The 15,041-nt window shown below is 38.5% G+C and overlaps 1 pseudogene; it reads left to right on the top strand.

Moving 5' to 3' along the window:
* The first annotated feature begins 5,743 nt into the window (after positions 1-5,743).
* Positions 5,744-13,112, top strand: LOC133849938 (large subunit ribosomal RNA; annotated as a pseudogene).
* Positions 13,113-15,041: the final 1,929 nt, after the last annotated feature.

The raw sequence follows: 15,041 nt of genomic DNA, 5'->3' as shown, positions 1-15,041 counted from the left end.
CGCTAGATGTCAGATTTTCTATATGCATATATTTGCATAATTCGTTAATAAGTGAATTTTTGTATTCTGTACCTTGATCCGTAATGAACGTCTTCATTGGACCGTACTTCAATACAAATGATTCGAATATAGCCTTTGCAACTGTATTAGCACTTTTATTCGGTATTGGAATAGTGACTAAAACTTAGTTAGATCGCATATGATTGTAACTGCATACTCATTTCCGTCTTCCGATTTCGGTAATGGACCAATGGTATCAATTAAAACGGTATCAAATGCTGTTGCTGGCGTTGGTGTCAATGTTAATGGTGTTTTGGTATGTGTTGTTGTTTTGGCTTGTTGGCATTTCAAACAAGTCTTTACATACTTTGATATTGTCTTAGTCATTTGTGGCCAATAATAAAATCTTTTGATTTTTGACAGGGTTCGCGCAATACCCGTATGGCCTCCTTCTATAGGATCATCATGGAATTTTGTCAAAATTTCTTTAATTTGAGCTTCATCGTTTTTTCTATGATTATCACCTTTTGTAGAATAGCTAGTTCTACTTTTTCGAGTACTCGATTGCCCTTTGTTTTAAATTCATTTAGTGATACACATTCGAATATTTGTTCACTTGGTGATATTCGCATTTTTGTTATTTTATGCATTCCGGCTTTTGAAATAAGCCTTTGAAAGAATTGATTTAGATCAAATGTTTCATTAGAATACAAGTCATTAACATCAAAGCGTGAAACAATTGTTTTTCCTCGTTTTAATAAACACTTATGTTTATCTATTTTGATTAGAACATGTTTCTTTGTGTCATTATTGTTGACAACTTCATAGACTTTGGGCTTTTCTATTATTTGCTCATTTATATTTTTTGTTTTGACCTTGGTATCTTCTTTTGCAGGAATTTTCCTGTGCAGCTTTTGATCTAGTTGTTACTTTTAGTATTTCTCTGTTAATTGTTTTCAATTCTTTTATTGTTATGCGTGACAAGGCGTCCGCAATATGGTTATCTTTCCCCTTAAGATATTCTACTGTAAAGTCATACTCTTCTAAGTCCAGCCTCATGCGAGTGAGTTTGGAACTCGGATTTTTCATAGAGAATAGGTATGACAATGGTCTATGATCGCTTTTTACCATGAAATGCTTGCCATATATGTATGGTCGAAAATGATTTATGGCCCAATGAATGGCCGCTAATTCTTGTTCTGTAGTGGACTTATTACTTTCACCTTGAGTGAACATTCTTGAAGCGTATGCCACTGGAAGTTGTTGACCATTGTGGTCTTGTGTAAGTACTGCTCCGCATGCGTGTTTACTAGCATCGGTTGTTATGCAAAATTCTTTGCTGAAATCTGGGTACTGCAATATTGTTGGTTTCATTAATTCCTTTTAAATATTCGAATGCACTATTGCATTCGAATTTGACATTCTTTTACAAAGCCTCGTTAAGTGGCGTGAGTGATTAGAAAATTTTTAATGAAACGTCTGTAATAGTTACAGAAGGCTACGAAACGTCTAGCACTGTCAGCATCTGTTGGTATAGGATATTTTTCTATAACTTCATATTTGGTGTCATCTGGGAGTATACCTTTATCGGTACATTTGTGACCCAAATATGTGACTTCTTTCATAAAGAAAGAACATTTCCCGGGATGTAGTTTCAGATTATGTTGTCTACAAAGCTCGAATACATTTGTTAAATTTTTGAGCATATGTTTTTCTGAACAACCTATTACTACTAAATCATCCATATATAGAAATGCTTGCGATGGTTCAAGACCAGAGAATGCAAGTGTCATCATACGTTGGAAAGAGTTTGGTGCCACTTTCAGTCCGTATGGTAGTCGCGTGAAGCGATATGAGCCGTTGGCTGTTGAAAATGATGTTATATCTCTATACTTTTTTTCTAGTTCTATCTGGTGGAATCCAGACATTAGGTCGAGACATGAAAAATATTTTGCTCTTCCTTATTGATCAAGAATATCTTCTACACTTGGAAGTGGAAATTTGTCTGATAATAGTTTCTTATTTATTTGACGATAGTCTACTGCTAATCGCCATCTTTTTCCGTTGAATTCGGAAGTGGTTTCTTTGGAACCAAAAGTAATGGACTATTATATTCCGACATTGATGGTTCAACAATTCCATCATCTATTAATTTTTTAACTTGTCTAGCGATTTCTGGTTTTTGACTGTCTGCCATACGATAGTTTTTATATAGACCGGTGTTTTATCTCCTAATCTGAGTTTTTGTTTGTAAAAATTGTTAGCTGATATTGGCTCTGTTTCTAAACCAAATATATCGCTAAATTCGGTGCATAAATTAGTTAGTACTGTATTAAACTGTTTAGGAAATCTCAACTGTTTAAAGACTTCTTTGGTTCTATTATCATTTTCTAATGTTGTTGTACAAATGTCATAGTCTTCCAATGATTCGCATTTGATCTTTGCGCCTTCTATTATGGCGTCTTTAGTATTTGTATTTATAATACGAATCAATGCGTTTTCGCTATCGACAATTGTGCTTGCTATTATTATGCCCGGTTGTAGCTCCTGATTTGCTATTACAACCGTTTTTCGCTAGTGAGTAATTTGATTTGTCTAATTACTTCGCATCTAGCTGGCAATAATAATGTGTTGGAATCTAAGTTGTGTAAAATTGGAATGTTTATATGTCTATTGAAGTTATTGGGTCTTATTATGAACCAGTCTTGATTGCTTTGAAATTCTAATATGCAATTGTATTTTTTAATGAAATCTAAACCGATTATGCCATCGCAAGGTACCGGAAAATTCTCAGGTACTACATGAAATTCATGTGGTATTAGAACATCCTGAATGCGTAGGTCAAGATCGATTGCTCCTATAGACTGTATGGTTCCTTCTCCAATACCTGTAATATTTGATATATTACTGAAATTTAAGTTGTTATATTCATTTGCTTTGTCTTTTAGCAATGAAATGTCTGCACCTGTGTCTATTAATAATGTAAGAACTGTGTTTGTTTTGTAGTTTTTTGCTTTAATGAAAATACTCAGATTTAGGTTCAATTTAAACACTTTTACTGCTGATTGCTTAAGGGGGTTTGGCAGTTTTCCGATTGTACGTTACGCACATTTCGGTTGTTATTATCATTTTGATGTTGATTATTATTTTGACTTTGGTTACCCCTTCGGTTACCTCCGCCTCTGTTATTGCCACGGCCGCTTCCGCGACCTCTGTTATTATTGTTGTTACCATTCTGGTTGTAATTATTTCTGCCTCTACCGCGGTAGTTGGCATTATAATTACCTCGTCTATTATTCCCATTGTAGAATAAGACGGTGTTGGCATTGCCGGTCATTTCTGTACTGCAATGTATATATTTTTCCATTGCATCGTTGAATGTACTGAATGTACCTGCTGTTAAGATCATTTTAGTGACTCATTGGCACAGTTTTTGATCATTGCCGATATCGACTCTTTCGTCGCGAATTTGTCGGCATTATCGGCGTCTAATCCGCCGTCTATGTAAGCTGCTTCAAGCTGCTTACGCATGTTGTCTACGTCGGTAGCGTACTGGGACGCGGTTTTGCCTTTTGTTGGGCATTCATCAACTTGGCTTTTATAACGTCAGGCGATTCGCCTTTTACGTTTGCCTGCAATATGTTAATTATTGCCTGTATAGATGTCGCATGTTTGACTTTATATGTCAGTGGTCCAATAATTTTTGTCTTTATGACCTCTACTTTACCAAATGAACTAAGAACTTTTAAGCATTGAGCTTTATGTTCTTCAGTGAGTTTTTCTCTGTTCTTTAATATAAGGTTTTGTAGCGCGTTGTATTGCGTTATCAATACCCTTATGTGATAAATAAGCGTCTGAGTTTTTATCAGAGCGCTTTTGTTGATGCATTTATATGATTTATCAAAAGCATCTCTAATATTGTTTATGGCTTTTGCTAGATTTAGCCATTCCATGTATGTACATTTTAGCGATGTAATCGCACCTGTACCCTGTGGTATGGTCTGTACTATGATGGTCTGTACTAGGAGGTACGGTCACGTACGATAGTATTTTTATATTTTGTCTAAATCGTTGGCTCGACCCATGTAAGTCTTTCTCAACGATCTCTTATGAAGAAGATATATCTTCAGTACTAAGTTAAAGGCTGATATTATTACTAAAATCAAAAGTAGCAAGTACAGTCCGTCTAAGTGTGGAGTTGTATCCACGACTTCTACTGTATTTACAACATTTGCAGTGTTACCGTCCGCTTTTGACTTGGTGCCCCATTGTGAACAAAATTTTAGTTAACGATATAGATAGATCTAGATTAGATAAAAACATAGATATATCTTGAATAATTGACAATTATTATCTTCCTTTGTTTTGTTTATATTAAAACTCTATACCGTTTCCTAATTAATGAATGAATTCATTATACTCAGTTTACATAAATTGCAAATTAGCAAGTTTACGATGTTTTCTACTTATATTAAGTTTAAGACTGAGTATAATGTGTTAGTTGTGAATATGGGCCCTATTACGTTAGTAATTGTTGTTTTTGTTGTTGCAGCGGAAATCGCATCGGCAACATTAATAATGTTTGGGCGGTTGGGGCTATGGCTTTTAAAAGCAGCTCGCCGCTTTACTTCGCACCGCGAAGTTGAATGTTGATGGCTGCAAGGCGCTCCTTGTAGCGCTGTCGGTCTTCCCCGTTGGTTGCCGTCTTCAGAATCTCGGTGTTCAGTCTTCTTAAGCTGAGCAATTTTACTCGGCGGCCACCTCGCTTCTTCTTAGGTGGCTGCTCCTCGCTGCTGTCCTTGCCTTGTATTCTTCTATGGTCAAGGGCTTTGGTCCCGCGGCTGGATCTGCCTCTATTGCCTCTTTAAGTCTTGGCAGGTCCCTTTGCTCGACAGGAGCAGGGTGTTGAAACGTCGGCCTGGTGGTCATTCGCTATTGTAGCTCATCTGCTACTCCTTCGTTGCTATAGTGTGCGGACATGAACACCATAGTTTTATTAACTATTTTTTTTACTTGACTCGACTACGTTATTTCGTTTTTATGGATTGCCCGACTTTTGTTTGTTTCATTTTTTTTTAACTTATGATTTGTGTATTGTGTGTTTTCATCATTTCACTGCAGCAAGACAATTGTTGAATTGATAAACGTTTATATCATTATTTGTCTTTTGATTATATCGCCATTATTTTTGGGTTGTTTTGTTTTAAAAAAAAAACTATCCGAAGAGTCTTAGCTCTTTTGTCACGGTCGCCATGTGATAAAAATGTTTTAAATTCGTAGCCAAGGAAAATAGTTGCAGCACGTCAGTGCTGATCTGTTGTCAAACTGTGAATGTTCCTTTATTCAAATAATTCGGTTGGCTTAGCCTAAGTACATAATAGTGAAATGCCACTGCGTAGAAGAGCAGCTACATATATATATCTTATATACTATGTTCTGGAGAGAGTTTTATGGGCATATACATATATACAGATGTTGTAAGTGGTCAGCATGGGAATGATGACATAACTTGAATGCTGTCTTAGAGTGCAGCAGAAGTAGGTGATCGTATTTCGCGTCCACTTGAGTTTGTTTATTTATGCAATACAACTCGGTGTTGCTGCTTAGCTATTGGTACAGTGTACCCTCGATATATGCACATACTACAATGATATAAAGAATAATTTTGTGAATATTATGGACCTTCAAAAAAAAGATAGTATATTTCAAAATAGGCAGAGAATTGTCTATAAGTGTAATTAAACAACCTCAACTCATATGGGACTACCCCCTGAATTTAAGCATATTAATTAGGGAGGAAAAGAAACTAACAAGGATTTTCTTAGTAGCGGAGAGCGAAAAGAAGTCAGTTCAGCACTAAGTCACTTTGTCTATATGGCAAATGTGAGATGCAGTGTATGGAACGTCAATATTCTAGTATGAGAAATTAACGATTTAAGTCCTTCTTAAATGAGGCCATTTACCCATAGAGGGTGCCAGGCCCGTATAACGTTAATGATTATTAGATGATGTTTCCAAAGAGTCGTGTTGCTTGATAGTGCAGCACTAAGTGGGTGGTAAACTCCATCTAAAACTAAATATAACCATGAGACCGATAGTAAACAAGTACCGTGAGGGAAAGTTGAAAAGAACTCTGAATAGAGAGTTAAATAGTACGTGAAACTGCTTAGTGGTTAAGCCCGATGAACCTGAATATCCGTTATGGAAAATTCATCATTAGAATTGTAATATTTAATCAATATTATAACGATAGTGTGCATTTTTTCCATATAAGGACATTGTAATCTATTAGCATGTATGGAATTTATCAAACAATTTTGATAAGAGTTTATTTAAATTAGAGTGCTTGCATTTTAACATAAAATAAATTTCAAAAATTTGATAAAGTGCTGATAGATTATATGAGTACAGTGCGTTAATTTTTCGGAATTATATAATGGCATGATTATCATTGATTTTTATGTTTATTATAAGCACTTGTATGATTAACAATGCGAAAGATTCAGGATACCTTCGGGACCCGTCTTGAAACACGGACCAAGGAGTCTAACATATGTGCAAGTTATTGGGATATAAACCTAATAGCGTAATTAACTTGACTATTATTGGGATTAGTTTTTTAACTATTTATAGTTAATTAACGCAATCCCGGGCGTTCTATATAGTTATGTATAATAATATTTATATTATTTATGCCTCTAACTGGAACGTACCTTGAGCATATATGCTGTGACCCGAAAGATGGTGAACTATACTTGATCAGGTTGAAGTCAGGGAAACCCTGATGGAAGACCGAAACAGTTCTGACGTGCAAATCGATTGTCAGAATTGAGTATAGGGGCGAAAGACCAATCGAACCATCTAGTAGCTGGTTCCTTCCGAAGTTTCCCTCAGGATAGCTGGTGCATTTAACTGTTGTATAAAATAATCTTATCTGGTAAAGCGAATGATTAGAGGCCTTAGGGTCGAAACGATCTTAACCTATTCTCAAACTTTAAATGGGTAAGAACCTTAACTTTCTTGATATGAAGTTTAAGGTTATGATATAATGTGCCCAGTGGGCCACTTTTGGTAAGCAGAACTGGCGCTGTGGGATGAACCAAACGTAATGTTACGGTGCCCAAATTAACAACTCATTCAGAAACCATGAAAGGCGTTGGTTGCTTAAAACAGCAGGACGGTGATCATGGAAGTCGAAATCCGCTAAGGAGTGTGTAACAACTCACCTGCCGAAGCAACTAGCCCTTAAAATGGATGGCGCTTAAGTTGTATACCTATACATTACCGCTAAAGTAGATGATTTATATTACTTGTAATATAAATTTTGAAACTTTAGTGAGTAGGAAGGTACAATGGTGTGCTTAGAAGTGTTTGGCGTAAGCCTGCATGGAGCCGTCATTGGTACAGATCTTGGTGGTAGTAGCAAATAATCGAATGAGACCTTGGAGGACTGAAGTGGAGAAGGGTTTCGTGTGAACAGTGGTTGATCACGAGTTAGTCGGTCCTAAGTTCAAGGCGAAAGCCGAAAATTTTCAAGTAAAAAAGTAACTAAAATTTAAATTTTATCATAATTAAAAAACTTGAATAATTTTGAACGAAAGGGAATACGGTTCCAATTCCGTAACCTGTTGAGTATCCGTTTGTTATTAAATATGGGCCTCGTGCTCATCCTGGCAACAGGAACCACCATAAAGAAGCCGTCGAGAGATATCGGAAGAGTTTTCTTTTCTGTTTTATAGCCGTACTACCATGGAAGTCTTTCGCAGAGAGATATGGTAGATGGGCTAGAAGAGCATGACGTATACTGTTGTGTCGATATTTTCTCCTCGGATCTTGAAAATTTATGGTGGGGACACGCAAACTTCTCAACAGGCCGTACCAATATCCGCAGCTGGTCTCCAAGGTGAAGAGTCTCTAGTCGATAGAATAATGTAGGTAAGGGAAGTCGGCAAATTAGATCCGTAACTTCGGGATAAGGATTGGCTCTGAAGATTGAGATAGTCGGGCTTGATTGGGAAACAATAACATGGTTTATGTGCTCGTTCTGGGTAAATAGAGTTTCTATCATTTATGATAGTTTCTTGTTCCCCGGATAGTTTAGTTACGTAGCCAATTGTGGAACTTTCTTGCTAAAATTTTTAAGAATACTAGTTGGGCAACCAGTTAGTTCTTTTAAATTATAACGATTATCAATTAACAATCAATTCAGAACTGGCACGGACTTGGGGAATCCGACTGTCTAATTAAAACAAAGCATTGTGATGGCCCTAGCGGGTGTTGACACAATGTGATTTCTGCCCAGTGCTCTGAATGTCAAAGTGAAGAAATTCAAGGAGGATCAATGGGTCTGCAGAAGGGGAATAATGGTTCATTTCTCAGCAATGGCAAATGGGCTACCGTCCTTCGTTAGTCAGATCAAGTCGACTCATAGGCAACATGTGCCCCACTAAAATGTGGCCTCCTCGTGGTGTCCTCCGGGTGCTGGACCGATGTAGTTTCGGCAGCAGCGAATATGAGCGGCGAAAGGGGCCATTGGGTTACCACCCCGATGGTCCTGAAAAACTGATGGTGCAAACTCTAATAACATGCCTCGGATAGCTGAAAGTTATTCAGTGAATTCTTCTACGGCATCCGTAGGAGCCCATCAGGGAAGGAACGTAGATGCTAATCCAGTTGTTGGACATCTATGTGTGGAATGCGGCCGATATTTTGGAATAAAGACCGGTTTAGGTGTCCACATGTCGCGTCAGCACAAAGACAGGCTTGATGAGCTTCGTACGCGTGTTGACGTGAAAACCAGGTGGTGTGAGGAAGAATTGGCCATGATGGCGAGGAAGGAACTTGAGCTCATAGCAAATGGCGAGAGGTTCATTAATAAAAAGCTGGCGTTGCATTTTCCAGAACGCAGTGTCGATGCTATTAAAAAGTGTCGACAGAGGGATAATTATAAGGCAAAAATCGAGCAGCTAAGAGGGCAAGCGGCTCTTATCCCCGAAATTAATGAACCACAAACCATTACGCGCCGCCCTAGTATAAGTGGGCTTGAGTCTTCTTCTTCAATGTCAGAGTCGGTTCCAATCACACCATCGATACATTCGGACGACGTCCTCATGCGGATACTGCGGGGCTTCGGCCCTGTGGGATGTAATCGATCGTGGAGAGTCGAGGTTCTGCAATCTATCGTTGATGGAGCGCAGACTTCGGGCAAAGAAGCAACTCTCCAGTGTTTGTCTAACTATCTCCTGGAAATTTTTCCGAATCGAAACGAAGGTCCGGTTTCGGCGAGAGTCTTTCCTGAGCCTCGCAATAGGAGACAAAATAGAAGGCAGCAGTTCGCTAGGGTTCAGCGCAACTGGGACAAACATAAAGGTCGATGCATCGGATCCCTGCTAGCAGGACCCGACGAGTCGGTAATGCCAAACCAAGAGATTATGGAACCATACTGGAGAGAAGTCATGACACAGCAGAGCCTTTCCTCTTGCAATAGCACCGTGCCCCATATGGGACACTTGCTTGAGGGGGTATGGTCACCTATTACGTCTAGGGACCTGCAATTGCATCAAGTGCCATTGAATTCTTCTCCCGGACCGGACGGAATATCTCCAAGAACTGCCAGGAGTATTCCCAGTGGTGTTATGCTTCGCATAATGAACCTTATTCTCTGGTGCGGCAAACTACCCACACTCTTCCGAATGGCTCGAACCGTTTTCATCCCGAAGACGGTAAGAGCATCCCGACCAGAAGACTTCCGTCCGATATCGGTGCCTTCTGTCATAGTTAGACAACTCAATGCCATCTTGGCATCTCGATTGGCCTCATCAGTCGATTGGGATCCGCGTCAGCGGGGGTTTCTTCCTACTGACGGTTGCGCCGATAACGCGACAATAGTTGACTTAATCCTGAGGGACCACCATAGACGTCATGCGTCGTGTTATATCGCGACACTTGATGTCAGCAAAGCGTTTGACTCTGTGTCTCACGCAGCGGTAATTGACACCCTATCCGCGTATGGTGCACCAACGGGTTTTGTTGACTACGTACGTAGCTTGTACTTGGGAGGTGGCACTAGTCTCAATGGTAAAGGCTGGAGATCAGAGGAATTCGTCCCTGCTAGAGGTGTGAAGCAGGGTGACCCTTTGTCTCCACATATGTTCAACTTGGTCATCGACCGGTTGCTCAGGTCTCTACCGGACGAGATTGGTGTCAGTGTCGGAAATGCCAAAACAAACGCTGCAGCGTTCGCAGACGATCTGGTGTTGTTTGCTTCTACACCGAAGGGCCTTCAGGCATTATTGGATACCACGGTCTCCTTTTTGGCGTCCGTTGGGCTGACCCTAAACGCTAATAAGTGTTTTACTGTTAGTGTCAAGGGGCAACCGAAGCAGAAGTGTACTGTGATCGAATCACGGAGCTTTTGTGTAGGTTCGCGCAAGTGTCCAAGCTTGAAGCGTTCTGAGGAATGGAAGTATCTTGGCATCCAGTTCACTGCGGACGGGAGGGCCCGCTACAATCCGACTGAGGACATTGGTCCCAGATTGGATATCATATCGCGGTCCCCTGAAGCCACAGCAGAAGTTATTCGCCCTCAGAACTGTCCTCATTCCACAGCTATATCACAAGCTAACCCTTGGTAGTGTGGCAATAGGCGTTTTGCGAAAGTGTGACAGACTGGTACGGTCGGTCGTAAGGAAATGGTTAGATCTTCCTATGGATGTGTCAGTAGCATTCTTCCATGCCCCCCACACAAGTGGGGGTCTCGGTGTTCCCTCAGTTCGAAGGACAGCCCAATGCTGCGCATACAGAGGTTAACGAACATAAAATGGCCCCACCTCGAGCAATCCGAGACAGCCAGTTCGTTCCTTAGTGCGGAAATTCGGAGGGCCCGAGATAGGTGCAAGGCATCGGGAGACGCGGCTCTGGATACACGCCTTTGATCGACTCGTACTGGGCGGATAGGTTGCACTCCTCTGTTGATGGTAGCGGTCTCCGTGAAGCAGGGCGCTATGCTCCGCAACACGGGTGGGTTGTCGCACCCACGCGTTTGTTAACTGGAAAAGCTTATTTGAATGGGATCAAACTGCGGATAAATGCCCTACCCACGCGGTCTCGTACCACGAGGGAAGGCACGAATTGGAGAGGCAGTGTCGTGCAGGATGTGATGCTCCCGAATCACTAAACCACATTCTGCAGAAGTGTCATCGTACGCATGGGAGGCGGGTGGCTAGACACAACAGTGTAGCTAATTATCTCAAGCGGGGACTTGAGACGAGAGGCTACTCTGTCATTGCTGAACCAAGTCTGCAGGAGAGAACAGGATATATAAGCCGGACCTGGTGGGTTTCCGACCAGATCACACGATAGTGATCGACGCTCAGGTAGTGACTGACGGACTTGATCTTGACCAAGCTCATCAGAGTAAGGTTGAGATCTACGACAGACAGGACGTACGAACGGCTCTGGTTCGGGATTATCAGGCACATGAGGACATTAAAATCGTTTCTGCTACGCTAAACTGGAGGGGCATCTGGAGCTATCGGTCGGTAAAACGACTGAGAGCACTGGGAGTCCTTAACGCTGGTGATAGCAATATTATCAGTACCAGGGTGGTAGATGGCGGAGTCTGCGGCTTTAAGACGTTCATGTTCCATACTGATATCGCCAAGGAGTGGGTTAGCACCGAGGTTTACTTTCCTCATTGAAAGTCAACTACACTGGCCAACATCTATTGTGTACAAAGTAAAGGGAAAACAGTCATATGACGTGCCATCCTTATATGGCATTGTTGTGTGGGCAAATTCATTTCCTACAAAAAAAAATAGCCAAATGCCTCGTCATCTAATTAGTGACGCGCATGAATGGATTAACGAGATTCCTACTGTCCCTATCTACTATCTAGCGAAACCACAGCCAAGGGAACGGGCTTGGAATAATTAGCGGGAAAGAAGACCCTTTTGAGCTTGACTCTAATCTGGCAGTGTAAGGAGACATAAGAGGTGTAGAATAAGTGGGAGATATTAAATTTCGGTTTAGTATCGACAATGAAATACCACTACTCTTATTGTTTCCTTACTTACTTGATTAAATGGAACGTGTATCATTTCCTAGCCATTATACGGATATATTTATTATATCTTATGGTATTGGGTTTTGATGCAAGCTTCTTGATCAAAGTATCACGAGTTTGTTATATAATCGCAAACAAATTCATTAATGAGAGAGTGCATTTATGTATTCTCAAATTAAAAATTTGGTATAACTCCAATTACTCAGGTATGATCCAATTCAAGGACATTGCCAGGTAGGGAGTTTGACTGGGGCGGTACATCTCTCAAATAATAACGGAGGTGTCCCAAGGCCAGCTCAGTGCGGACAGAAACCACACATAGAGCAAAAGGGCAAATGCTGACTTGATCTCGGTGTTCAGTACACACAGGGACAGCAAAAGCTCGGCCTATCGATCCTTTTGGTTTAAAGAGTTTTTAACAAGAGGTGTCAGAAAAGTTACCATAGGGATAACTGGCTTGTGGCGGCCAAGCGTTCATAGCGACGTCGCTTTTGATCCTTCGATGTCGGCTCTTCCTATCATTGTGAAGCAAAATTCACCAAGCGTTGGATTGTTCACCCATGCAAGGGAACGTGAGCTGGGTTTAGACCGTCATGAGACAGGTTAGTTTTACCCTACTAATGACAAAACGTTGTTGCGACAGCATTCCTGCGTAGTACGAGAGGAACCGCAGGTACGGACCAATGGCACAATACTTGTTCGAGCGAACAGTGGTATGACGCTACGTCCGTTGGATTATGCCTGAACGCCTCTAAGGTCGTATCCGTGCTGGACTGCAATGATAAATAAGGGGCAATTTGCATTGTATGGCTTCTAAACCATTAAAAGTTTATTATTCATTTAATAGACGACGATGGATGTGATGCCAATGTTACATATAACATAGTAAATTGGGAGGATCTTCGATCACCTGGTGCCGCGCTAGTTATATATTAAAACATTATTTAATACAATGACAAATAAATAATATATCAATGTGTACAAAATATACTTGTATATTTTAAATATGCATTTATTTAGTATGCGTTAATTATATATATTTATTTGGTAGCCAAAAGGACGCCATCATATTAGTGGCGAAGATTAAAAATATGCATAGTATATCTATGTGTACAAAATACTTGCATATTTTAAATATTCATTTATTTATTATGCGTTGGTAATATATATTTATTTGGTAGCCAAAAGGACGTCATCATATTAGTGGCGAAAATTTGTTTACAAAATACTTGCATATTTTAAATATGCATTTATTTATTATGCGTTGGTAATATATATTTATTTGGTAGCCAAAAGGACGCCATCATATTAGTGGCGAAAATTTGTTTACAAAATACTTGCGTATTTTAAATATGCATTTATTTATTATGCGTTGGTAATATATATTTATTTGGTAGCAAAATGACGCCATCATATTAGTGGCGAAAATTAAGAATATGCATAGTATATCTATGTGTACAAAATACTTGCATATTTTAAATATGCATTTATTTATTATGCGTTGGTAATATATATTTATTTGGAAGCCAAAAGGACGCCATCATATTAGTGGCGAAAATTAAGAATATGCATAGTATATCTATGTGTACAAAATACTTGCATATTTTAAATATGCATTTATTTATTATGCGTTGGTAATATATATTTATTTGGTAGCCAAAAGGACGCCATCATATTAGTGGCGAAAATTTGTTTACAAAATACTTGCGTATTTTACATATGCATTTATTTATTATGCGTTGGTAATATATATTTATTTGGTAGCAAAAGGACGCCATCATATTAGTGGCGAAAATTAAGAATATGCATAGTATATCTATGTGTACAAAATACTTGCATATTTTAAATATGCATTTATTTAGTATGTGTTAGTTATACATATTTATTTGGTAGCAAAAGGACGGCATCATATTAAAGGCGAAAATTAAAATATACATGATATATATGTATCTATGTGTACAGAATACTTGCGTATTTTAAGTATGCATTTAATATGTTTAGTAGCAAAAGAACGCCATCATATTGGTGGCGCAAATTAAGACATGAAAAACTTATAAGTTCAATTTTGACAAAAAATTTCAACATATGAAAATTGAATGAAAAACTTTTTAAATAGCATTTTATACTGTTTATTAATATAATGAGATAAGATTTTGAATTTAACTTGAGAAAAAATTTTTTGGACTTGGTGAATTTTTATTGAACTGCAGCCAAATGATATGAGGTTCTACCGAGATATGAGTTCAACATTGACAATAAATTTCAACATGTCAAAATTGAATGAAAAACTTTTTAAATAGCATTTTATACAGTTTATTAATATAATGAGATAAGATTTTGAATTTAACTTGAGAAAAATTTTTTGGACTTGGTGAATTTTTATTGAACTGCAGCCATATGATATGAGGTTCTAGCGAAATATGACAAAAAATTTCAACATATGAAAATTGAAGAAAAACTTTTCAAATAGCATTTTATACAGTTTATTAATATAATGAGATAAGATTTTGAATTTAACTTGAGAAAAAATTTTTTGGACTTGGTGAATTTTTATTGAAATGCAGCCAAATGATATGAGGTTCTACCGAGATATGAGTTCAACATTGACAAAAAATTTCAACATGTCAAAATAGAATAAAAAACTTTTAAATAGCATGTTATACAGTTTATTAATATAATGAGATAAGATTTTGAATTTAACTTGAGAAAAATTTTTTTGGACTTGGTGAATTTTTATTGAAATGCAGCCATATGATATGAGGTTCTACCGAGATATGAGTTCAACATTGACAAAAAATTTCAACATGTGAAAATTGAATGAAAAACTTTTTAAATAGCATTTTATACAGTTTATTAATATAATGAGATAAGATTTTGAATTTAACTTGAGAAAAATTTTTTTGGACTTGGTGAATTTTTATTGAACTGCAGCCATATGATATGAGGTTCTACCGAGATATGAGTTCAACATTGGCAA

The sequence above is a fragment of the Drosophila sulfurigaster genome, unplaced genomic scaffold (assembly GCF_023558435.1).
Source record: "Drosophila sulfurigaster albostrigata strain 15112-1811.04 unplaced genomic scaffold, ASM2355843v2 ctg48_pilon, whole genome shotgun sequence".
NCBI lineage: Eukaryota > Metazoa > Arthropoda > Insecta > Diptera > Drosophilidae > Drosophila > Drosophila sulfurigaster.
This window is presented reverse-complemented; position numbering and strand designations above follow the sequence as displayed.